This window comes from Leuciscus leuciscus, assembly GCF_965113295.1.
Source record: "Leuciscus leuciscus genome assembly, chromosome: 14".
Classification (NCBI taxonomy): Eukaryota; Metazoa; Chordata; class Actinopteri; order Cypriniformes; family Leuciscidae; genus Leuciscus; species Leuciscus leuciscus.
In genome coordinates this window covers 27,734,841-27,759,168 of record NC_138738.1, presented here as the reverse complement: position 1 = coordinate 27,759,168, position 24,328 = coordinate 27,734,841, and the positions used below count along the sequence as shown (strand labels likewise).

Genomic DNA, 24,328 nt, shown 5'->3' with positions numbered 1-24,328 from the left:
ACTGCCTTCTGCTTCGCCCTGGCCGCCCGATGGACTGCCTTCTGCTTCGCCCTGGCAGCCCGATGGACTGCCTTCTGCTCCACCGTTCCACCTCTCGCCTGGACTCTTTTGTTTTGATGTATTTGTCGTCTTGGAGCGTCTGGTAGCCGCTCCGTAGAGGGGGGGTTATGTCACAGTGTTGGGTTTGTGTTCCCCGGGTGTCCACTAGATGTCCTCCTTCCCCGGTGTCACATGAACTACGTTTCCCATCATCCTGTCTGGCTACCACTGATCATTGCACTCAGGTGTTCCCCATCATCATTGCACTCAGCTGTTTCCCCTCACCTTGTTAGTGTATGTGTGTATATCCTGTTTGTGTCAGTAGCTGTGTCCCAATGTGAAGACTGCATCCTTCGAAGGCTGCGGACTTCAAACGATGCAGCCTATGCGTCCTCCGAACGACACACCATGTAGCCTTCGTAGGATTTCCTAATTGTGCAGCCAGGTGTTCCCGATTACCGCTCCAGGCGCCAAGCAACGGTGCGAGAGTATGCTGCCATCCTGACAATTCATTTGATATAATTAAGTAAACAGCTATGGAGCCAGAATTGGCTATTGTCATTTTTATGTTTTATATTTTACTGGAGGACCAGGTCATGTAGGCCTACTTTCGGCTTAGCCGAAGATTCAAATGTTCATTTATATCTTACCTTGATGCAATTTTGTAGGCTAGTGTATTCTTTTTATTATGCACATAAATGGACCATGGTAAATATATTTACACAGGTTTTCAACCCTATTTGAATATAAAACTCAGTTGAATATAAAAAGTCCAGTGCGAATGTTACTCCCACTCGTCATCGGCAGCTGTCAGTCACTGTTGCTAGGCGACAAGAACAATCCTCCTTCGCTAGACCGGTCCGAGCGCTTCAGATGCGCTCTTTGAAATGGGACGGTGCTGTAGTTAGCAACAATTTGTTAATATTGTGACAATAGGCCTACATTTTGTTAGTTTAATTTTCAAAATAACCAGTGGTGGTATGTAAGGAACTACATCGTTAATACTCGAAGTGATTTTCCCACACAGGACAGCAACACTACAAAATTATTTTACAATATGATGCATTGTTTTACAATAAACTACACAAAAGTATATAGTTTAAATGTATCAACCTTGAAAATATTCAGAAGTAAAATGCAACATATGCAGTAATATAAAAGCAGAACCATCATAAAAACCCTGACAAGGTTTTTATTCCTCCAGAATTCCTTTACTTTAATGTACTTAAGGTATCAAGAGTAAGAGTATGCAAGATAAGTTTGCTTAACTAAGGTTTGAAATATATGACTAGTAGTTTTTCCCCAAAGCGGTATTAGAGGTTATTTAAAGTACTTCAGTGTAATAAAGTATCTCAATATTTATTCCATGAGTCAGCCCTGCAAACCTGTTGGTAGACGTGGATAGTGTAAATATGCAGTCAAACACTCTGGAGAGCATCCCAGATGATGTCCCACCAGCAGGAGGCCTTACCAGGGTCTCTATTGTGGAGCCCATCCCGGTCCAGCAACAAACCAGGGTCTCTCACTCAGCTGAATAAAAGTCTACATCATTTTTTCTTATTTTATGTACTGTAATTTAAATGTTTATGTTGATTTTGATATGTTTAAAATATGTTGTAAATAGTTGGGGGAAAAAAGTTATAGAAGAATTTGTTTCATGTAGAAATTATGACTGTCATTACAAAAATAAACAATGTCCCGAGCAAATAATTCTCTTTTATTTACACATTTAAAGTTGCATAATTTTTTTTTCCTTTTAAAAAATATAAGTGAAAAAAAGTTAAACAAGAATATATATATATAATATATTTCTCAATGATTCTTTCAAGAGGAGAAAACAGCCTGTCCATTCTCTCTTGTGCTCTCCTCGCCTCTGCAGTCCCATGTCTTCTCTAATCAAGTCCAAAAACTCGTCCTCTCTGTCTTGCCTTCATCGTGGTGCTGGTGCTGATGCTGCTGGTGATGCTGATGCTGCTGCCTCTGGCTCTTCCTCTTCTTGGTCACACACTGCTGAACTCGGCCCTGGTGTGTCCTCAGGGATTGAGGCAATGAGGGTGCAATGCCTCTGTCCCAACATCTCATCCATGAGGACAAACCAGGGCCAAGTTTCAGCAGTGGGTTTCCCACTCACACCCTCTCCTGTCCCAGGACACGTGCAATCCTAAGGCAGAGCAAATTAACCATGGCTTGTTAATAACAACAGCACAATACATTTCAGCAAAGATGTGATCTCAACTTTCTTACTTTGTATTTTTAAAATCATATTCATGAATACTCAAATTTGGTTAAGCACAGCACTACAAAAACACATAAAAGTGAAACCCCAATGCCTTATCTACTGCTTTTCTTATTGTTGTGGGCTTTATAGGGTGAGTGATATTTCTTATTTACACAAGTTAGACAGACTAGTGCATATATTACAATAAAATTTTATTTAATTTATTTCGTTTATTAATTTTTTTAATTGCAGTTTAATAAATTGAGCTGTCTGCTCCTTGCTCCCTGAAACAATTATTAAACTAATATTAGCACAAGTTTTGCCTCAGACCACCTGACAAATGAAGCCACGCAATGGTGATTTAAGTTAAGATGAAGTTTATAAGAAAGAAAAACTTGTGGCTTTTAACTGTGGTTTCACTAGCTATTTGAGTAAATGAAAACATAATACTTACATTTAAATGTGAATTTGCCGTCCACCAGCGAACTCTCGGCCGTCATTTTTATTTTTTTTTTATATAAAAATGCTGTCGTCACCGACGCGCGATGACTTATGGGGTAGGATAGTCCGCTAAGTGTCCATTTATGTATCCTTCCTTTCACGGGGAAACGAAGGGTGCATTTGGCGTCGCTTTAGCCTTCGTCGCGCCGCGATTACGCAACCGGCCTTCGAATACGGACTTCGGAGGATGCAGAATTGAATTGGGACAGCCTTCATCGCGCCGCGGTGACGCAATCGGCCTTCAAATGCGACCTCCGAAGTGTGCAGCCTTTGAATTGGGACATCCTTCGTCGCTCCGCTGTGACGTTTCGACGCGCCGCTGTGACGCAATCGGCCTTCAAATACGGCCTTCGGAGGATGCAGACTTCACATTGGGACACAGCTAGTGTTTGTCACTGAGTCCTTGTAACATTTCACACCACTTCTGATGTTTGTTTCTGCCTGGTTCCTGTTTTGTTCTTGTTTATGGATTGCCTTTATGGATTTTGACCTTTTGCCTGGACTGGTTTTGTGAGTATGGATTACCCCAATAAATACTGCAAATTGGATCTCTCTTGTTTCGTGTGTGTGTGTGTGTGTGTGTGTGTGTGTGTGTGTGTGTGTGTGTGTGTGTGTGTGTGTGTGTGTGTGTGTGTGTGTGTGTGTGTGTGTGTGTGTGTGTGTGTGTGTGTGTGTGAATCGTGACAATTATTTACAGAAAAAATCATTAATTTTGTGTGGTGACTTCAATATAGATCTGGGAAACCCTACAGTATCAAGTGAATTTAAGTATTGCATGAAAAGCACAGATCTATACCCAATGATAACTAAACCAACAAGGGTGACCACACATAGTGCAACTATTATTGACAATATATTTACAAATGTACGTGGTAAATTAATAAGTGGTATCTTTATGACAGATGTGAGTGATCATCTCCCTATATTTATAATTTATGAGAAAAAATCTTATGACATCGTACAAGATGAATTTACAACCTTCATTCGAGATAAATCTAGTAAGGCTTTAGAGGCCTTCAGAGAAGTTTTGAAGAAACAGAGCTGGGATAGAGTGTATACAGATAATGTAAATACTGCATATGAGGCTTTTATGATGACATTAATTAATCTATATGATAAAAATGGTAAAATATCCAAAATAAATGCTCTTACCAAGAAAAATACTGTTAACAATCCATGGCTTGAAAAATGCCTGCAAGAAAAAAAACTATTTGTACCGATTGTTTCTAAGGTCAAGAACTAAAGATGCTGAAGTTAGGTATAAAAAATATAAAAACAAATTAGTTGGAATCATAAGAAGGCAAAAAAAGGATTACTACACTAAATTGTTAGACAAAAATAAAAATAGTACAAAAGACACATGGAGCATTTTCAATTCTGTTATGCAAAAAAGCAAGGTAAAAACAAAATTTCCAAATAAGTTTACAAAGAATAATGTTGACATTTGCAATAAAACTGAAATTGTAAATGAATTCAATAATTACTTTGTAAGTATTGGTCCTACTTTGTCACAACAAATTCTAGATGGAAACACCAATGGTGGAACAGTACCAGATAATGTTAGCAGTGTTTTTCTTGAAAGTGTACAAGCGAGTGACATATTGGCAATTGTCCAGAAGTGTGCCAATAAAAAATCAAATGATTATACTGATATGAATATGGTATTGATAAAGCAAATTATAGATGTAATTATTGAGCCTTTTACCTATATCTGTAATTTGTCATTTACTTCAGGGATGTTTCCAGACTGCATGAAAATAGCCAAAGTAATTCCACTGTTTAAAAAAGGAAATAAACCAATATCATTACTTCCACAGTTCTCTAAAATTCTGGAGAAGTTATTTGCGATTAGACTGAATACATTTCTAAATGAATTTAAGATTTTAAGTGACAGCCAATATGGGTTTTGTTCTAATCACTCAACTGCTACAGCAATTATGGAATTAACTGAAGAAATCACCAATGCTATAGACAAAAAGCACTATTTAGTAAGCATCTTTGTGGATCTTCAAAAAGCGTTTGATACGCTGGACCACAAGATATTGTTGCATAAATTATATAAATATGGCATCAGAGGTGTGGCACACCAATGGGTTACACCAAAGTCAGTTTGTTGAAATTGACAACATAAAGTCAAAAAATTGTAACATAACTTGTGGGGTACCACAAGGATCGATCCTAGGACCTATACCTTTTCTTCTATATGTAAATGACATTGTGTCTGTGTCAGTTACTTAGGTGCATTATGTTTGCGGATGACACCACTTTATTCTATTCAGGAAAAAATATAAAAGATGTCCTACAAATCGTAGAGAATGAATTTCAGAAAATTATGAAGTGGTTCAATGCCAATACATTGTCCCTAAATATCAGCAAAACTAAATGTATGATATTTTGTAGTAAAAAGAAATATGTCGAAACGTCATTGTTTATTAATGGATTAGAAATTGAAAGGGCACATGAGATTAAGTTTCTAGGTAACATTTGACATGGAAATCACATATTGATAATATCAAAGTAAAGGTATCCCAAATAATAGGTGTGTTGCATAAAGTTAAAGATTCTCTAAATAAGAATGCATTGTTTTTGTTGTATAACTCATTGATTGTTCCATATCTGACCTATTGCATTGAAGTGTGGGGAAGTGCCTGCAGAATATACATTAATCCAATTTTACTTTTACAGAAAAGAGCGATTAGAGTTACCAGTGGAAGTGGATACAGAGATCCAACTAATCCTTTATTCATACAACTAACAACTCTGAAATTTTATGAATTAGTAGAGTATAACCTTCTAAAAACCATGTATAAAGCTCATCTGGAAAGTTTACCAAATAATTTGCAAAACAGATTCACCAAGAGGAAAAGTAGATATGAACTAAAAGGTACTGAGGTTTTTACAAAACCCAGGTTCCAATCGGCTTTAAAGGAAAAATGTGTCACAATCAAAGGAGTCAGTTTGTGGAACAGTCTTGATTGTAAAAATTAAAACTTCTAAGTCCATTTATGTGTTTAAGAAATATGTTAAATTATCAATGTTGCAGAAATATAATACTGCGGAGTAGCAGATCAACTTTATTGATGTATTTTGTGTTTTGATGTCTTAGAAAAAAAAAAGAGATGGCTGCATGAGACAGCTCAAATGAACTGGAACTGTAAATGATTTTGTGTTGATAGGGGGCAGACATTATACGTTTTTACTTCTTTCTGCTCCTTTTCATTCATGTTAAATGCTTTTGTTGCATTTGTTTTTTAAATGAATGAAATAAAAAATAAATATTCAAATATTCAAATATTCAAAATATTCAAAAAATATAAAAAAATATTCAAAATATATTTATCTGGATGACATTTAGATTTTTTTTCCATCTCTCCAGAAACATATTCAGCACGTTAGGCGAGTGTTTCAGATTCTGCTTGAGAATGGGATTTTTGTCAAGGCGGAGAAATGCCTTTTTCATGCACAGTCTGTCCCTTTCTTGGGTTTCATCGTCTCCTCCGAGGGGGTGCGCATGGATCCCGACAAGATTCAGGCTGTGGTGGATTGGCCAACCCCAGACTCCCGCAATTTTTACTGGCGTTTCATTTGTAATTACAGCCAACTGGTCGCCCCTCTTACTGCCTTGGCCTCCACCAGGGTGACGTTCAGTTGGTCTAGTGCAGCTGGTGTTTCTTTTTCCAACCTTAAAGGTACAATATGCAAGATTTTTTTGCCGCTAGAGGGCGCTACATTCCAAACAACAACAATGGCGTAGCTTGATGACGATGTGAAGGAGCGTGGAATGATGGGAAGTTGAACTCGTTTTAAACTCCACATTGGATGTAAATCAGTCAGACGGGAATCGAAAAATCATGTTCATGGATGAGGTAAAGTTCTATTTTTATAAATGTTGCGTTTAATGGCATGCTTTTTGTGGCGAGGGGTGCGTGGTTCAGCGTTAGAGAGAGAGAAACGAGACGAGCGGGACGGGACGCAAGGTCAAGTGCAAATGACGAACACCTGTGTCTTATTGCAGTGATCAGCGTGGAGAGACCGCTTATAAGACGCGCTGGAACGAGAGAGAGACTGGAGAGAAAATTGGACGCAGAGAAAGAAAACCGGTGGATCCGAGCTCTCATTTTTGAACTGTTTTGTGCCGTCGCCATGGTGAATGCGCGTTGTGCGAGACTTTTGTTTGTTTTGTATTATTTTAATAAAGTATGAGTCCCAGTCATGCCGACCCCTGTCTTCTTCCTTCCTGACTCTTGAACCTTATCACACTTTTATTTCATTAAAATGAATTAACCGCAAGAAAAGTAAGGTTTAATACTATATTGGTTATCATAGATGTTACTGTATATTTTGAATTCATTGTTGTGATAACGCGGCGAAGTTTTACGTGTTCTAAATAATTGTTGTAAAAGTACAGTCGAACATACCCACATCATTTGCCAAAATACTGATTAATCTTTGTATAACACATTTATTTACATTGCCATAAACACCAGATAAACAATGTCAATAAGCTAACGTTAAACACAATCTTAAAGCAATAATACTTTCCTTAAATAAACATAACTATTACCGAATGCTACATGTGGAAAATATAAAATTAAGCATGCTTTGTCGACAGAACCAGCTGCAATTGGTAAAGAATAATTGTGTTCCATAACGACAGCACAAAACAAGCTAACGTTTGTTGCTTGATAGACGCTACAACTACAACTTCCGCATTTGTCCAGGACTCCACGCAGTACGAGCGGAAACCGAGGGTAACGCGGATATGACGCAATTGACTGGCGACTCCCAGCTCACCCCTGCTCTAACGCCCCGTTTCCTTGGTTAAAATCACAATTTTCTCACGATTTAAAAATAGTTGGAAACATTTGGGATATTGTAAGTAATCAACTTAACAAAATATATAACACTGGCCTTGAGATTTTGGGATATTTTAATGCAAAATTCTTACATATTGTACCTTTAAGGCAAGACACTACAGGTGAATAGGGTAAAAATTTTAACTAGCAGATATCACCATGAAACTTTCCCAGTTGATTACCTACATTAAGATGAGAAAAAAAATGTATTACAAGGTTTCTGTAATTTAATTTTTAAATATGCAAATTAGGCATTATCTAATTAAATATGCGCTAATTTGCCTATATTTTAAAAAACGAAATCTGAGAATTGGATAAAGCCAGATTCAAAATTATTTTTTCATCGTGTTCACATTAGATGGGGAAAAATAAATGAAAATTTATTTATCTACTTTTGTTATCCTGTAAATCACTGTCAATAGCCTTAAAAAAAATATTTTCGCCATGTTTTTTGGAATAAAATGTTATATAAATCAGGCTAGGAATAATATATTTACAAATCCCTCTGTAAATGTCTTCATAATATAACTAGGTACAAGACTGGAAAGTTTGGTGTATGTAGGTGTTATGATGGTGCAGGATGAACCCAATAGCAGACAGTTTGCAGGACACACAAGGTTTATTTGGTGGTTGTTGAGGAGATTCCCCTTCTATGTAAAGCGCTTTGAGTGCTGAGAAAAGCGCTATATAAATGTAATGAATTATTATTAATTATTATTATTTTATACAAAAAAGGAAAACAAAACCCACGAGGGGGCAAAACAAGACAGGATTGACTGTATAAGACTAACAAGACTAAACTAAGACTCAGACAGATAACTACGCTTCTTTCAAGACAAGACTTTCAACAGGTACTCACGGTAGGTCTCGCATAGATTAGCAATGAACCGACACAGGACAGCAAACACAAGGGGATTAAATAGGGAACTAATGAAAACACAACAGGTGACACAGGTGAAGCAATGACAAAACGAGGATAACAAGGGGGCGGGGCAAGGTGACGAGACAACACAAGCACATGGTCCAAACACAAAACCATTGCTGCGTCCCAATTCGCATACTATCCGTCCTAAATAGTATGCGAAACTAGATTTAGTACGTCCCAAATCGTAGTATGTTGAAATGAGTATTCCAAAGATACCCGGATGGTCTACTATTTCCAGTTAGAATTCGAAGTGCAGATCAATGCACACTCTAACGGCTAATATTGCCCACAACCCATTGCGTGCGGGAGGGAGGAGCTTTGCGCTGATGGTGGTGATGTAAAGGCAGTCGGATGCTGCAGCGGAGATGCGCCCTCAGTTTTTAAGTGTAAGAATTCAAATGTTTAACCCTAATTAAAGTTATATTTTATTGTCTCGTAATATTAATGGGTTTATGTTGTGCCAAAAAAGTACCGTGTTTATCTTGTAGGGTCCGATGTAGATACTGAGCGCCTCATTGCAGGCTACAAAACAATAAATAAAAAGGCTCTAGTGTCATGCAAGTGTCTTTTTTATGTATTTCTTTTGATGTTTCTGTCTGACTTATTTGTAGTAATACTGTGGCTGTACAAATGTTAACTTTATCAGTCCAACCAAAGAAACATGGTTACCACACTTTTACTATAGTAAAAGCATGGTTCATTTTCATCGGGGTATTTTTAAGTATTATACATAACTTAAGTATAAGATTAAGTATAAAATACGTTAAACAATAGTTACACTATAAACTTTAAATATTTTAACTCAGAAAATAAGTAGCTTTCGTTACACACATTTGCACATGAACGTCAGAACCAGCCCTCACAAACGACCTGCATTTGGTTGATCTACGAAGACGCCCTGCTTCACTCCTACATTTGGTAAAACACATTGTAAATGTATTGTGGAAAAAAAGATGGGAATAGTAAATAAAATTATATTGGATATATAAGAATGAATGAAATGTCAAATGTTTTGTTAACAGTCGTGATATGCGTAACTAGGCAACCACGTTCTCGTTTACGTTGCATGACGTCATCGAAGTATGTCCCAGAACGTGCATACTCTTTTGCTACACACTCAAAAGTATGTACTTTTTCATCACAAAAAAAGTACATACTTTTAGGTCGTAGTATAAGTAGGCGAATTGGGACTCAGCCCATGTGCTTGCACATAAAACATGGGTCTGTCATGATCCTGCCTCAAGAATTAAAGAACATCAAGGACTAGATGGCAGGATCATGACAGAACCCCTCCCTTACGGAGCGGCTTCCAGACGCTCCTCAAGGGAACATCAAACACGGGACATGACAGACTGTGACAGACACAAACCAACAAAACATGACAAATAACAATAATGGCAGACAAGAATAAACTATGACAGGGTTGGGATGACAAATAAGAAACAGTAAACAAGGAAGGGGAGGCGCAGGCAAAACAAAGTTCTTAGGGGGTAGTCCAGGATGGATGGGAGGAACAGAGGTCTTAGGATGACTGGATGAGGGTTTAGGGCGAAGAATCCGGGGAGACTTGGACGGGGACACTAGTGGAACAGTCTTGGGGGAAACAGTCCGGGGTGATGTGGTGACAGGGGTGACCGGGGAAACGCACAGGGGTACAGAGGGCGAAGAAACAGGAAACCAGACCGGGGGAACAGCAGGGGACACAACAGGACACATGACTGGGGGTGTTGCAGGCGACTGTGGAGCAGAAGCAAGAACTGAGCTCCCCGAAGACGGCACAGTCCCAACGCTCCACATCTCAGAATCGGGGAGATCGTCGTCTGCGGCGGACTGGGGTACGGCGCTCACGGCAGCTGACCGGGGTACGGCGCTCACGGCAGCTGACCGGGTCCCAGCTGGCCTGGGATCGGCGCTCTCTGCAGCAGACTTGGACACAGGGTTAGGGGACAAGACAGGATTGACAGGGACATCAAGAATTCTGACAAGACAGGATAAATATTCAGACAGGGTTCTGGCAGCGATGATGACTGGCATCTCCTGGCGAGCTGATACGGACTCTATCACAGCCTTTGCAGCGGAATCGGCCGCTGCTTTCTCTGGAATGGATCTCCCCACCGCCGACTGGGATACAGCGCATTCTGCAGCAGGCTGTAGAACTATGTCTCCTGTTGCCAAGACCGGAACCGCGCTTACAGCAGCGGGGCCAGGAACAGCGCTTTTGACTTCAGCGGCGGGTTGGAGAGCCATCGCGGACTCAGGAGGAGGTAGAGACGGAGAACCAGAAGCTCCCCTCCTCCTCTTCTTCCTGGGTCGCGGAGCGGAGACGGTAGCCAGACTGGTGACCGGAGAGGGAAGTGAAGCAGGAACCGTTACAGGAACTGGGGAGCTCAGCGCAGGCGAGGAGGACTCCGGGCAGGAAGACTCCGATGCTGACTCCCACGACGGGTGCCTTCCACGCTTACCATGAAGATTGATGGACGTGGAAGGTGTCTCAGGAGTCGTGGCGGGACTGGGTTGGTCCCCAAGTGTAGCGACGGCTAGCAGACGACCCTCAGGGATCACAGGAAGTGTAGCAGGTGGTGAGGACAACCACCATTGTTCCCGGAGCTCTGATTGTCGCTTGATAAGGGACATACTGTCTGCTGGGTTCTTTGTTGGTCGGTTCATTCTGTTATGATGGTGCAGGATGAACCCAATAGCAGACAGTTTGCAGGACACACAAGGTTTATTATATACAAAAAAGGAAAACAAAACCCACGAGGGGGCAAAACAAGACAGGATTGACTGTATAAGACTAACAAGACTAAACTAAGACTCAGACAGATAACTACGCTTCTTTCAAGACAAGACTTTCAACAGGTACTCACGGTAGGTCTCGCATAGATTAGCAATGAACCGACACAGGACAGCAAACACAAGGGGATTAAATAGGGAACTAATGAAAACACAACAGGTGACACAGGTGAAGCAATGACAAAACGAGGATAACAAGGGGGCGGGGCAAGGTGACGAGACAACACAAGGGTCTGTCATGATCCTGCCTCAAGAATTAAAGAACATCAAGGACTAGATGGCAGGATCATGACAGTAGGTGCTACTGAAGTGGAGATTTCGCACTTGGAGTATGAGAGAAAAGTCATTTTTAGAAAACGGGCTTTAAAGATTTATATAGTAAAATTCCACACATTTTTATATGAAAACATTGCTAACAAGCAAAACAACTGCCAAAGTAATTGTTTATAACTATGTAGACCATGAACAATGACAACTGAATAAAACAACATTGCCAAATAAGACCTTCCACTAACCACAGAGAACCACAAATACAGACACAAACGTATCATCAGAACTGTAACTCTATTAATCTATGTCCATCGGAACACAAAGTTCACCCATGAGGGTTGAAAGCCTAGCTCTCCATGCCTGCACCATATGTAGACCCCTCACCCCTCTCTTGCTGATGCCTTTTCAGCTTTTTAGCTGTGCTCAGAGTCTTTCTGCAACGTTTTACACTCTCAGACTGGATGGATTTGGCTTTTGTGATCCTCAGCATGTCGGTTTCCCTGATGGTGGTGACGGTAATGACAGTGCTTTCCAGCCAAAGCTTATCCATAATGGCAAGCATGGCAGAGGCCCCCTCATTAAAAGTTGAAATGGCCATACTTGCTGCTGCAAACCTACAGCAAACACTGTTTTTGGACAGCGGGCCCAAATGACGGAGTTGAGGCACTCATTCACATTTTGAGTGCCACCATGCTGCATGCGCTGCAGCAGGCTGTCACTTGACATGCTGTGGTATACAGGTATCAGCTTCTGGCCCACCTCCCGAGACAAAAAGTTTCCTGCATGGAGCCTGTGGCTCTCTGGAGTTTCTCCATTTTCCTCCGCTCTCCTATACCAACACCAGGACAGGTTGCACCTGGTGTGCAAGGGAACTTCGTCACAGGACATGTTATGGAGGAGACCAGCCCAGATCTAATTTTTCATTTTTTTCTATGGAACCCTGGTTATTTAGAATTGCCCACCTGTAATAATTTTGTAATGTTTTACATTTTTTGGCCATTAATTTTCCCAGACCCTTCCCCCCCAATTTGCGTTCAGCACTTAATTTTCGTAGTGCTGTGCCCATACGCTTATGGGCATGGTTGATGCATTCTAATTTCACTACCTCATGCCCAGGGTATGGGTTGAGGGATACCACCTCCCTGAATGCAGCACTGTCCCCATCTGACAGCATCTGAATGTATCTCAGCTGGTGGCGACTCACGGACCTGGCCCACATCCTCTTCGCTGCCTCCTGCTCCATAGCCTTGCTTGAGCCCCTAAAATTTTGTGCACAGTCATGTGTTTCTCTCCAGCTGTCAATTTCCTCATCTGTAATCTTTCCCTCATGCCTGCAGCTTCTTTAAGGACACAAGCATGGCAATAGGTAACCTATTTAAGGGCACAACCAGTCCCGAAAAATATCGATGCACACCCCGATCCCATAGTGTGATGTGAACCCTCTTTTCTGCCAAGTGCCATCAAAAGACACACTGATATTTATGACCGCATCTGCATCCTCTCTCAGCAACTGTGCCACATCTGCCTCAATATCTGCATAGGCCTGCCTGACCTGCTCCCTGGTCCTGTGAAGTGACTCAAGACCTCTCTCAATTTCTGCCGCTAAAATGAAATGTGTATTGTATCAATAACTGTTAATTTGTTTTGTTTTTATAGATACAGCACACAGAAATCTGTACTGTAAAAGTAAAACTGACCACCGCAACACAACATAATGAATGAGATGGCACTTTATTATAAATTTTAATTTTTATTATAAATAAATATTTCATCCATACAAAACGCCTCGGTTACGACTGTAACCTCGGTTCCCTGAAGAGGGAACGAGTGCTGCGTCGAATTGACGCTAGGGGAACGCTTTGCGTGATGATGTATTGAAGCACATGTAAAATCAGTCCAATGGTGTGAGGGGACGTCAGAGGCGGGTGACGTCATGAACCAGGAAAATATAAAAACCCTGCCCAAACAAAAGAGCGACAGCTTCATAAGGTCTGAGCAAGAGCTTACAGGCACGTAGGAGATATGGCAGGTGATGCAGCGCTCATTCCCTCTTCAGGGAACCGAGGTTACAGTCGTAACCGAGGCGTTCCCTTTCAAGGGAACTCGTGCTGCGTCGAATTGACGCTAGGGGAACGTCTATACCAACGCCACCATAGCGAGAAGTGACTGTCCTGTGTGAAATCCTAAAAGCAGCACTAGGACGAAAGTACCCGAGACCCCGGGGTGGAGTCCAGGTCCAGGGAGTAAAACCTGACAAAAGTATGCGGTGAGGACCAACCTGCCTCATCACAAATGTCCTGAAGGGGCACTCCTGCAATTAAAGCCTTAGAGGCAGCCATACTCCTAGTAGAGTGGGACCGGACAGTCAAAGGAGAATGCTGTCCAGTCGACTCATAAGCAAGTGAGATAGCCTCGACCACCCACTTGCTCATTCTCTGCTTAGATGCTGGGGACCCTTTGTTAGGGGGTCCAAAACATACAAATAGTTGATCAGTTTTGCGCCACAGGGCAGCTCTGTGGACGTAAGCATCCAATGCCCTGACAGGGCAAAGCAGATTGTACCTTTCCTGGTCCGGATCTCGAAACGGAGGAGGACAGAAGGCCTGCAGAACTATAGATCTGGCCACCTGAGTGGGGACTTTAGGAACATAACCTGGTCTTGGGTGAAGAAAAGCTTTAACCATGCCAGGTGCAAAATCCAAGCACGAGGGAGCAACCGACAGAGCCTGAAGATCTCCTATCCTTTTCAGTGATGAGATAGCGAGGAGAAACAGAGTTTTTAGAGTAAGAAACATAGCTGGCACCTCCTCCAAAGGCTCGAAGGGCGCCTGGGAAAGACCTTGAAGGACAATTGCCAGATCCCATGTCGGAACCCTAGTGCGAGTAGCAGGCCTCAGCCTCAAAGTGCCACGGAGGAAACGAGATACCAAAGGGTTCTTCCCCACAGAAATTCCACCCAAAGGAATGTGGTAAGCACCTATGGCCGCCACATAAACCTTTAAAGTGGACGGGGTTAGACCTGCAGTGAACCGCTCCTGCAGGAACTCCAGCACTGTACCAACTGGGCAGTTAACCCTCTGGGGTCTGAGCTGTTTTCTGGCCCTGGAGGTGTTCTGACATGCTCTGACATTTGTGCTTATTTCTGTTACTTGTGACATTGTCATGGCTAAAGTCTTATTACACTGTATTTAGCACAAACTCTGCTACAATAATATATCAGCAGCATGTATGTAAAAGTTTGTAGTTTTGAGATAATGACATTTATGCGTGGTTTGTGAAAATACAAAAAAAAAAATTGTCACTGAAATAAGGCCATGAAACCCATACTGATTATTTCTTCACAAGACTTTTGAAAATTGTATCACGTAGCCTAGAATATTTGCTCCAAAACTATGTGAAAATCACCCTGACTGCTCATTCAGATAAGACAATATATTGATTTAAAATTTCTAAGACGTGTTTTGTGTGAGAAAGCTTTATGCGGGAGGTGTGATCATCTCATTAATATGTATTGGTTTTCACACCTGAGAAAGACAAAGACCCTCACCTAACGGCCCTATTAGGAGCGATCAGGCCCTGTCATTCTGAGCAACCTTGCACAAAGAATGAGGAGATTTAAAAAAGAATGGCTTTTAGATTGTTTGGATTTATTTACAACACAACATAATCCAAAGATACACAACAAATGACAAAAGAGCACATTGAAAACAATGATCCAAAGACAGAGACCTTTGTGCCATTCCTAAAAACATTGTACATACCTTTCATTTCCAAGGTGTTTGATTTTCACTTTACCATGCTCATATACAGAGTGAATGTGAATGTTGAAGTCAGCAGGACTCAGTGGCATCTGGTCCCTGAAAGAAAAGAAAAAAAGTGAACATACTGGTATCAAGAGAAACTAGGCCTGCACGATTTTGGGAATACATTTTTGATTTTTCTGGTTAAAATTGCTTTTTAAAATTCACAGAATACACACACACACACACACACGTTTCCAACAATATATAATATAATGAACACCAGGTTTGTTGTGCCTTGTAGGCATAGGCTATGCGCAGTGCTGCATAAAATAATAATAACAATAACCTATAGCAGCCTATAAATCTTCCAAAAGATTTCAGTAACAACTACGCTAGAGAAAAATATATTGATTATCATATGTTACTTCAAATGTTTCCATTCGTTATGATGATATGAAATGAGATAATAGTAAAAACATAAAGCCTAATGTTTGGTGCGTTTTGCTTTTCAAACGCGATCGCGCTCCAAAATATGATACATTCAAACGCAATAGCGCTCCAAAATATGAAACATTATGGTTACCATATTATACATATCTACGTTTGAGCAGATATCCACAAAAAGTATTTAACAGTAAACACGGGTCTAAATATTATAATATTCACCATATATCTAGCAACAGTTCAACTGCAATGTGAAGTTTATGCAACAATAACAAACTAATAAGTAAGAATTTCTTACCTTTCTTGTCTTCAAATCGCGTTCTTCTTCTTCTGAGGTAAATCCAATGTAAGCTCACGGCTCGACGAAAAGCAGACACTTGTGAAGTTTTTTGGTGTTTTGTGTTTGAGGTAACGAGCGCGTTCGCCTACCTTATGGAGATTTGCATGTGAATCTCTTTTGCGCGTGTGGGCGTGGTCAAATAAAAAATAATTAGCAAGCGTTTGAGATAGTGGACATCCTGTTGGTTTTATACAAATTACTTAAACAGAGAATATTTGTTTTCAGTTTGAATCCGATCATTTAAAAGTACACACTCATAAATGTGTGACAAGTATTCGCTTTTTGTTTCAGTTTAAAGACGTGCTCAAGAAAAAAAAGTTCACCGCGACGGAGAGGCAGAACGCACACCCTGTTTATTTTCTTTATTTTACAAAAGCACAATGTTTTGATTTGATTGTAAGTGGACACATACAAAAGTAGAAATATCATTTTCGGCGTTTGCCGACCCCAGAGGGTTAACTGGGTCCAGATGACGGTCACTACACCATGAAGTGAAAACTCTCCACTTCAAGGCATAAAGTTTCCTCGTGGAGGGAGCTCTGGATTGAAGAATGGTCTCCACAACCTCGGTTGAGAGACCTGACCCTATGAGCTGAGCCCCCTCAGAGGCCAAGCCCACAGGTTCCACAGTTCTGGTCGGGGGTGAAATATAGATCCCCCTGCCTGGGACAAAAGGTCCCTCCTGACAGGTAACTCCAGAGGAGGCCCGTCGAGGAGAGACACTAGATCGGGGAAGACCCCGAGTTGAGCGTCCTTCCAGGATCGCTCCCCAGCCCGTGAGGGAGGCATCTGTCGTTAGCATCCTGCGATGACAAGAAGCTCCCAGCACGGGGCCCTGGGACAGGAACCACGGTTTCTTCCACATATCCAGGGTACGTAGGCATCGCCGCGTAACCCTGATCAAGCGCAAGGGGTTGCCCCTCGGGGAAAACCCTGTGGTCCTGAGCCACCACTGCAAAGGTCTCATGTGCAGCAGGCCAAAAGGTATAACGTTGGACGCTGCTGCCATCAGACCTAACAGCCTCTGGAACTGTTTGACAGTGAGTGACTGGCCTTGCTTTACTCTTTTCACAGCTGACAGGATAGACTCTATGCGTGCAGGTGACAGACGTGCCTGCATCAACAATGAGTCCCACACCACGCCTAAGTAAGTGGTCCTCTGTAGTGGAGAAAGCACACTCTTCTTGGCGTTTAGCCGTAACCCCAACTCTCTCATGTGGGCAAGGACGACATCTCGATGCCGAACCGCCAACTGATGCGCCTGGGCTAGAATCAACCAATCGTCGATGTAATTCAGGATGCGTATACCCTGGAGACGCAGCGGTGCCAGGGCTGCATCTACGCATTTCGTGAAAGTGCGGGGTGATAATGCTAGGCCGAATGGTAGAACCCGATACTGATATGCTTTGCCCCCGAAAGCAAACCTCAGGAACTTCCTGTGATATGGAAGGATGGAAATGTGGAAATACGCATCCTTGAGGTCTATCGTAACAAACCAGTCCTCGGACCTGATCTGTGGCACGATTTGTCTCTGTGTCAACATTTTGAACTTTAGTTGCATGACAGTTTTGTTCAGAACTCTCAGATCCAAAATGGGACGCAACCCACCATCCTTCTTTGGAACGATGAAATACCGACTGTAAAACCCGGTGTCCCTGCTAGAGGGAGGTACGTGTTCTATGGCCCCTTTCTCCAACAGGGTTTTCTCTTCTTGTTCCATTACCAGAACCTGCTCGGGGCCCACCACAGTAGATAGGACCCCCATAAATCCGGGCGGGCGAGACCCGAACTGTATTTGGTAGCCCTTTTCTATGGTCTGCAGGACCCAATGAGAAATATTTGGCAGTAGCTTCCACGCTGTCAAAAATTCTACTAGAGGTACCAGCCTCTTGAGACTGGCTTCTGGATTTAGTTGTTGTTGAGCAATCAGCCCCTCGCCCTGTAACGGCGCACCGGCAGGGAGCGACTGAACTGACTGCTCTGGGACCCTCCTGGGAGGGGGCGGGCAAATAGCGCGGGCAGGGGTGCACACACAATCTGAACTGCTGCTTATTTTGACTCGCCATACTTTATATATATGTGACAGACAACACCAAATAGACAGATACAGTTTTCACACAGAGCGCTTGTGAAGACACAGAAGCTGTCGCTCTTTTGTTTGGGCAGGGTTTTTATAGTTTCCTGGTTCATGACGTCACCCGCCTCTGACGTCCCCTCACACCATTGGACTGATTTTACATGTGCTTCAATACATCATCACGCAAAGCGTTCCCCTAGCGTCAATACGACGCAGCGCGAGTTCCCTTGAAAGGGAACAAATATTGTTACAGTAATATTATAATATGTTACAAGGTGGTAACAGCCACACGTGTTGGGCTATTTCTGACATTATAAATTCTACAGACTTCTTAAATTTTTGGGATAGGCTAACTGTTTCCACAGCCTACCTGTCACTCTCTTGCCGTGCCTCTGATACGTTTTAAGGTGAAGGCCAGGGAGCCCCAACACCTTGCTGATTTTTCTGAGAGCTGCATTTCCCAATCCTAACTCGTGTGCGAAGAGGACCATTCGCACATTCACATCAAATGCGACATCGTTTCTGGACTCATCGCGAAGTCACGTAGACGTGTAAACACTCCTGCGGTACTTGTCATCTTTACACAGACAGCACTCGAGCAATAAACTGCTACAGAACCCTTGATTCTGTGGATCTATATTAATTTTTAGCCCTGACATACCACAATTCTTGCCGAACTTCCAATTCGGAAGTTAAATCACCAATCAGCTCATTCAGTCGCGCAACATGAACAAGCAGCCACTGTTGTGTAGAGTGCGCTTTATTTATAGATTGGCTTATATCTAAACCACCCTGGTTTCCCATCGACAGCTTACGTTCAGATGCGCTTCCCGAGGGCATTTCACCGGGTAATCCATCACTAATTTTCCTTTTCCCCCTTGCAAGTGACAACTGCTGTACTCTTTTCGATGATTTACGCGAAGTCATTGTCATTCATTCACTCAAAAGATCCCGCGGAAAGCTAAACCAAACAAGGTAGCGTCAAAGCATACCATGTGACGATTCTGAACGAATCACGTTGTCAGAAATTGGCTTCAGCCAATGAGATTGCGCATTTAGAGTTAAATCCCCTCTTTTACTTTCAAGATTGGTTGCTGATAAAAAGGAAATGACCATATTTGGACCCAACAGCATTGTACAGAAGAGAGAGAGCTTTCCAGCAGTGCATGTGATGACTGGGTGCTGGCAGCGATCGCGGAGCAGCATGTTGATTTAGAACGCCAACTTTTGTTGAATTTATGAGAAATCTACAGACGCAAACAGACAAAGTGTAGTAAAATAAAGACCTAAATGTGTATTTCGGAAATTTTTTCACCACAAGTCTGAAAGAAGACATGTTATTGAAGACAAATATCCCAAAATCTCAAAATTGACCAGTGAAAAAAAAAAAAATGTTTTTGCCTGCCGTGTTTTGCCTTAAAAGCCACTTCGTTTCGGCTTCCATTCTTGTGACCTCTGATCCCTCGCGTCAGTTTGTGGTGGAGGTCTGAGGTGGTGGCCAGAGCAGTCCTTTACCAGCGCTCTTCCTCGGACGACAAGATGCACCCTTGCATGTTTTATTCCCATCGTTTGTCACCGTAACTACTAAATTGGAAAGAGAAAGCTGTTGGCAGTCAAGCTGGCAGTGCCTTTCGTCGTTTGGACTGATCACAAGAACCTTGAGTACATTAAATCTGCGAAACGCTTGAACTCTAGGCAGGCTCGGTGGGTGCTTTATTCGGTGGTTTAGATTTTTCTATCTCATACCGTCCGGGCTCTAAAAACATCAAGCCCGATGCTTTGTCTTGCATTTTTTATTGTTACGAGCGTCCATCTTAGGAATGGGTATCGCTTCAATTTAATTGATACCGATACTGCTTATTGATACCTGTACTTATTATCGATACTGTTATCGATACTACTCTCTATAGCTTGGTGCAAAAAGAAATGATGTGAAAAGATGTTGAAAATGTCAAGTTATTTTATTACTGAGAAAGAATTGAATTTGAAAAACACCTTTTATTACAATCGAATAAAAACTATTTCATTACATCCTTCTACATCAGGGAACGACAACTGGCGGCCCGCCAGCAATATTTTTTGGCCCGCCGGATTATTTTGGAAGTCCTAAATGCTGCACAAAACTCTTCCACTACTTGAGAAAAGCCATAGTCGCGCGGCGATTTCACCGCCGCATACTGTGTGAAACACCCATAGGGAATCATGCGGCGCGGGATTACATTTTAAATTATAACTGTGCATTCACACCGGACGCGAATAGCGCGTCAAATTCGCGCCTGCCGCGTCTAGTTATACGCTTGACCACTTTGTGTCCATTCGCGCGTCAAAAGACGGTAGCGGTCAGAACTCTGGTGTAGGCTACTTTGGACGGAGCGGGCGGTCTGACTGACAATAGCCCAGTCCCGACATCTTTTGACAGCGTATCCGCACTTAATTCTGACCACCTGTAGACTACACCTAGCTCTGAGCTGTTTGGTACTGAAACCATTGTCAGTCAACAACATTCTTTTTTTGCAAGGATGTTTGAAATAGTTCGGCAGAAAATAGCCTACTTCATTTGTCAGTAGGGTAGGGCAATATGATTTTCGTTTATGTTGCTTAGAAATTTGAGTGATAGGCTTTGTCCTATTTCATTTATGTTAGGCTATTTATATTTCATAATTTTTTTCTGTGGCATTTTTTTTCTCTGCTGACAGTACAATGTTAAAATAGACTAATATTTATATTGACACGAACACAATTTTTGTATAGCATTTATTATAGGCTACTTAATCTCATTCTTGCCGTTAGAGACATTTGAATGTGAGATTATGGAAACGAGATCTAAATTTTGCGGAACCGTCAGGTCGGGAAATAAAGCGGGTGAACACTGAGTGTATTTTAAGCGGTTGCTGAATAGAACCTTGTGGGAGCGGGACAGAAAAAAAACAGTCCCGCGCAGAACTCCTTAAAACTTAGGTGTGTATGTGTGTGTCCCGAATAAATAATAATACAAAAAAAAGGAATAAAGTTCAAAAGTCGGACTGTAAGCGAATGAGTATGATTGCTATTCACACCTTTATTAAAATGGCTGTAATCTGTTACCACAATAGTACTTGATCTGTTTAAAATTATTTCCTTGATATATGCCTAGGTGTTAAATTAAAAATCAAAATTAAAATTTGTCTAATCCAGTAATTATTTTTTTCTATTTTTGATCTGAGCACAATCAGAAAATCAGAAAACCCATTGTTATTCGTTTTTTCATTTTAGTTCAGGAAATAAATAATGGAAAAACAAGTCGTTTTTCATCTTTTTATTTTTGGTTTTAATTTGAAAAAACGATTGAACAAATGATCCACGGACGGTGACGGACCCATCATATTCCGTGATTATAGGCCTATATAAAAGTATTTAATTTGTATCCATAGGCCTACTCTGTGTAGCTGGCCCGCCATCTACTGGCTAAAAAAAATATTAGCCCGCGGCCAAAGTTACTTGCCGACCCCTGTTCTACATGAAGATGAGAAAAAAAAAAACATTTAAATATACAAACACAGCCACTCTTTATACTCCCATTCATAATAATACCATAAAACACTCCTTTACTGCTACCAAATAGCAAAAATGTGTCCATTCATGAACAGAACATAATGCCTCTCTACTACACCATTTCATTTCAAACAATAACAAATCATTCATAGCCTTGAAAAAATTTAAATCTGTAATTATTCTTGGCTTAATTACATTAGAAAAAAACATCAATACATCTTGTCTAAAAATTTTCAATCTTGTTCTTCCTACTCACGTAAATTGCCATTTTTGATTGGTCCAAAACAAAATTTTACAACTGACACACAGAAGCCTTTCTCCTTACATATTTAAAACCTCAAATAAACATGTACATTGATAATTCTTCATTAAAAGCCTTAAAAAAGGACTCTACAACAATAAATAATGGTCTCAATCTATCGCAATACATAAAAGCATGAAAAACTGTTTCCCTCTGAGAGCAAAAACGACAATCAGGGCTAATCTCTGGGTTTATTACAGAAATAAAAGCATTTACAGCTAAACGCCATGTAAGATTCTCCACTGCATGTCACCCCCTCTCTTAGGTAACGGTGGCTTATATAGTGTTCTCCATTGTGGTCTAAAAAAATCTCTACTATGCCCAATGACATTACGCCATGGTGTATCACTCCTGTTATGTAAAACTTTTCTATTAAAACCTTTCACACAATCTTTATACACATCTTTCACATTAAATGGATTTCCAAATGAAACTTTTCCATAAAAGGACATTAACACTCATCCATTTTAGGTGACAGGATTAAGATATGGAAAGGGTAATCCTCCTTTGGTTTTATGAAAACCTCGACAAAAGTCTTCTTTAAGAGCTGACCTCCACTTCATTAAAAGTTGACGAACCAACCTTAAAGATTTAAATCCCAACTTTTATGTTGTTTTCTCAATATTCTCCAAGTCCGGTCCTGCAATATTTACTAAATGTCCCAGTGTTGTAATTCCTGCTTTAATTAATAGTCCAGTGTTTGCAGGAAAATAAGAACCATTTACTATGTTTTCGGGTTCCATGAATCAGTGGTTCTTGAAGTAACCAAAAAAGTGATCTTGAATTTTGTCCAATATTAACATCAAACAAGTTCCAGACTTTAAAAATGTAATGATAAAAAGATTTAATGATTAAAATGATTAAAAATAAGACCTTCTGTAGACGTATGACACCAATTAAGTCAATCTGGTTAGTAATAAGTAAAGCTGGTAATGCTGTTTGTGGAGTTTAATCCTCCTCTGCTGAGATCTTGTGAGATTTAGGGCCCTATCTTGCACCCAGCGCAAGTGGAGTATGTGTGCGTTGAATCGGCCTCACCGGTAAGCCGTTTAAGTCCAGGCACACGATGAGGAACAGCGCTGTCCTGTAAAGTGATCTCCAAGGTGAAATAATCCAACAAGTATGTATCTCCTCAAAGAGTCAAACAGTCACAGTCAATGACAGCCAAGCCGTGTAATGCGATCAATCGCTAATCCAAAAGAGCAATACTAGTAACGTTGCTTCCGAATGCCGGTAAGTCGGCTCCCTTTATCGGAAGTGAAGTTGTTCAGCTGACGTATGACGTCACGGGGATTCAACATCAAGAGCGTTGGATGAAGTGGCCGTGAACCTACAGTAGGCTACAGTCAAGTGAAATCAAATTTGCAAATGCATCATATTTTTTGCCGGCGATGAAGATCTTTATTAGTAGAACATCTTCGTAAGCTGTCTGTGAATGAATGATTCCACAGGACGATATATTCGATTTCATTTCACTCAGGTAATACATTTTACAACCAAACAGGGCCCGGTTTCCCGATATCGTTGTCTCTTAGCGCGCTACGAAGACTCGTAAGGTATAACTTAACTAAAGGTTATCATTAACTATCAGGTATCATTACTAGTCGTGTTCCCCAAACTATACCTTAGAAAGCTGCTTAAGATATGAATGAATGAATGAATGAATGAATGAATGAATAGCTTTATTGGTCACTAGTCACAAGTACCAGCGAAATTCCGCCATCAACCTGTCCATACAAACATACATACAATATGACAAGGGGGTAGACAGGACAGGAAGACAGAGCATTTTAGGAAAGAATACAGCATAACATGAGGAGAGGTGAGGAGAAAAAAAAGGCCACCCCCAGACTACGCTCCTGTAAGGAGTCCAGTTTGGGAACAGTAAAAAACACCTCAGCAACATTGGCACATAATCAGTACACAACATGAACACACAAGACTTGCAACAGGGGAGGGTAGTTGGGGATGGAGGTAACCCAGCACAAACAAGCAGCAATCCGGTTCCTGCAGCCATTCTTCGGCGCTGGTCGGACCCGCCTGCCAGACTGGTGGTATGTAGCGTCGAAGGCGAGGGATGGGGGTATGGGGTGGTGATTGCATATCTGTATATATGTAGTGCGTGTATGTGTAGGCCTGGAAAGCCGCTGCGTCTGGCATCCTAATCTAGCCTCAGTCCGCAGGATGTCATTGCGAAACACAGCAATTGCTATGGAGACAGCCTTGATCAGGTCCCAGACAGAGTCAACAATCAGCAGGTGTCTGTGGGGGATGGGGGAAGGAACGCAAG

The 24,328-nt window shown here is 41.4% G+C and overlaps 2 long non-coding RNA genes across 2 annotated transcripts in view; both read right to left on the bottom strand.

Annotated features, from left to right (window-relative positions):
• The window catches only part of LOC309474516, a 243,910-nt gene that overhangs the window by 33,378 nt on the left and 186,204 nt on the right, over nt 1–24,328 (bottom strand). The gene's annotated exons all lie outside the window — the stretch shown is intronic.
• On the bottom strand, nt 1,736–3,260 carry LOC309513585. Its single transcript, XR_014211483.1, has 2 exons — nt 2,712–3,260; nt 1,736–2,200 (listed from the first exon to the last, which is right to left on the bottom strand). It is a non-coding gene; the product is annotated as an uncharacterized lncRNA (long non-coding RNA).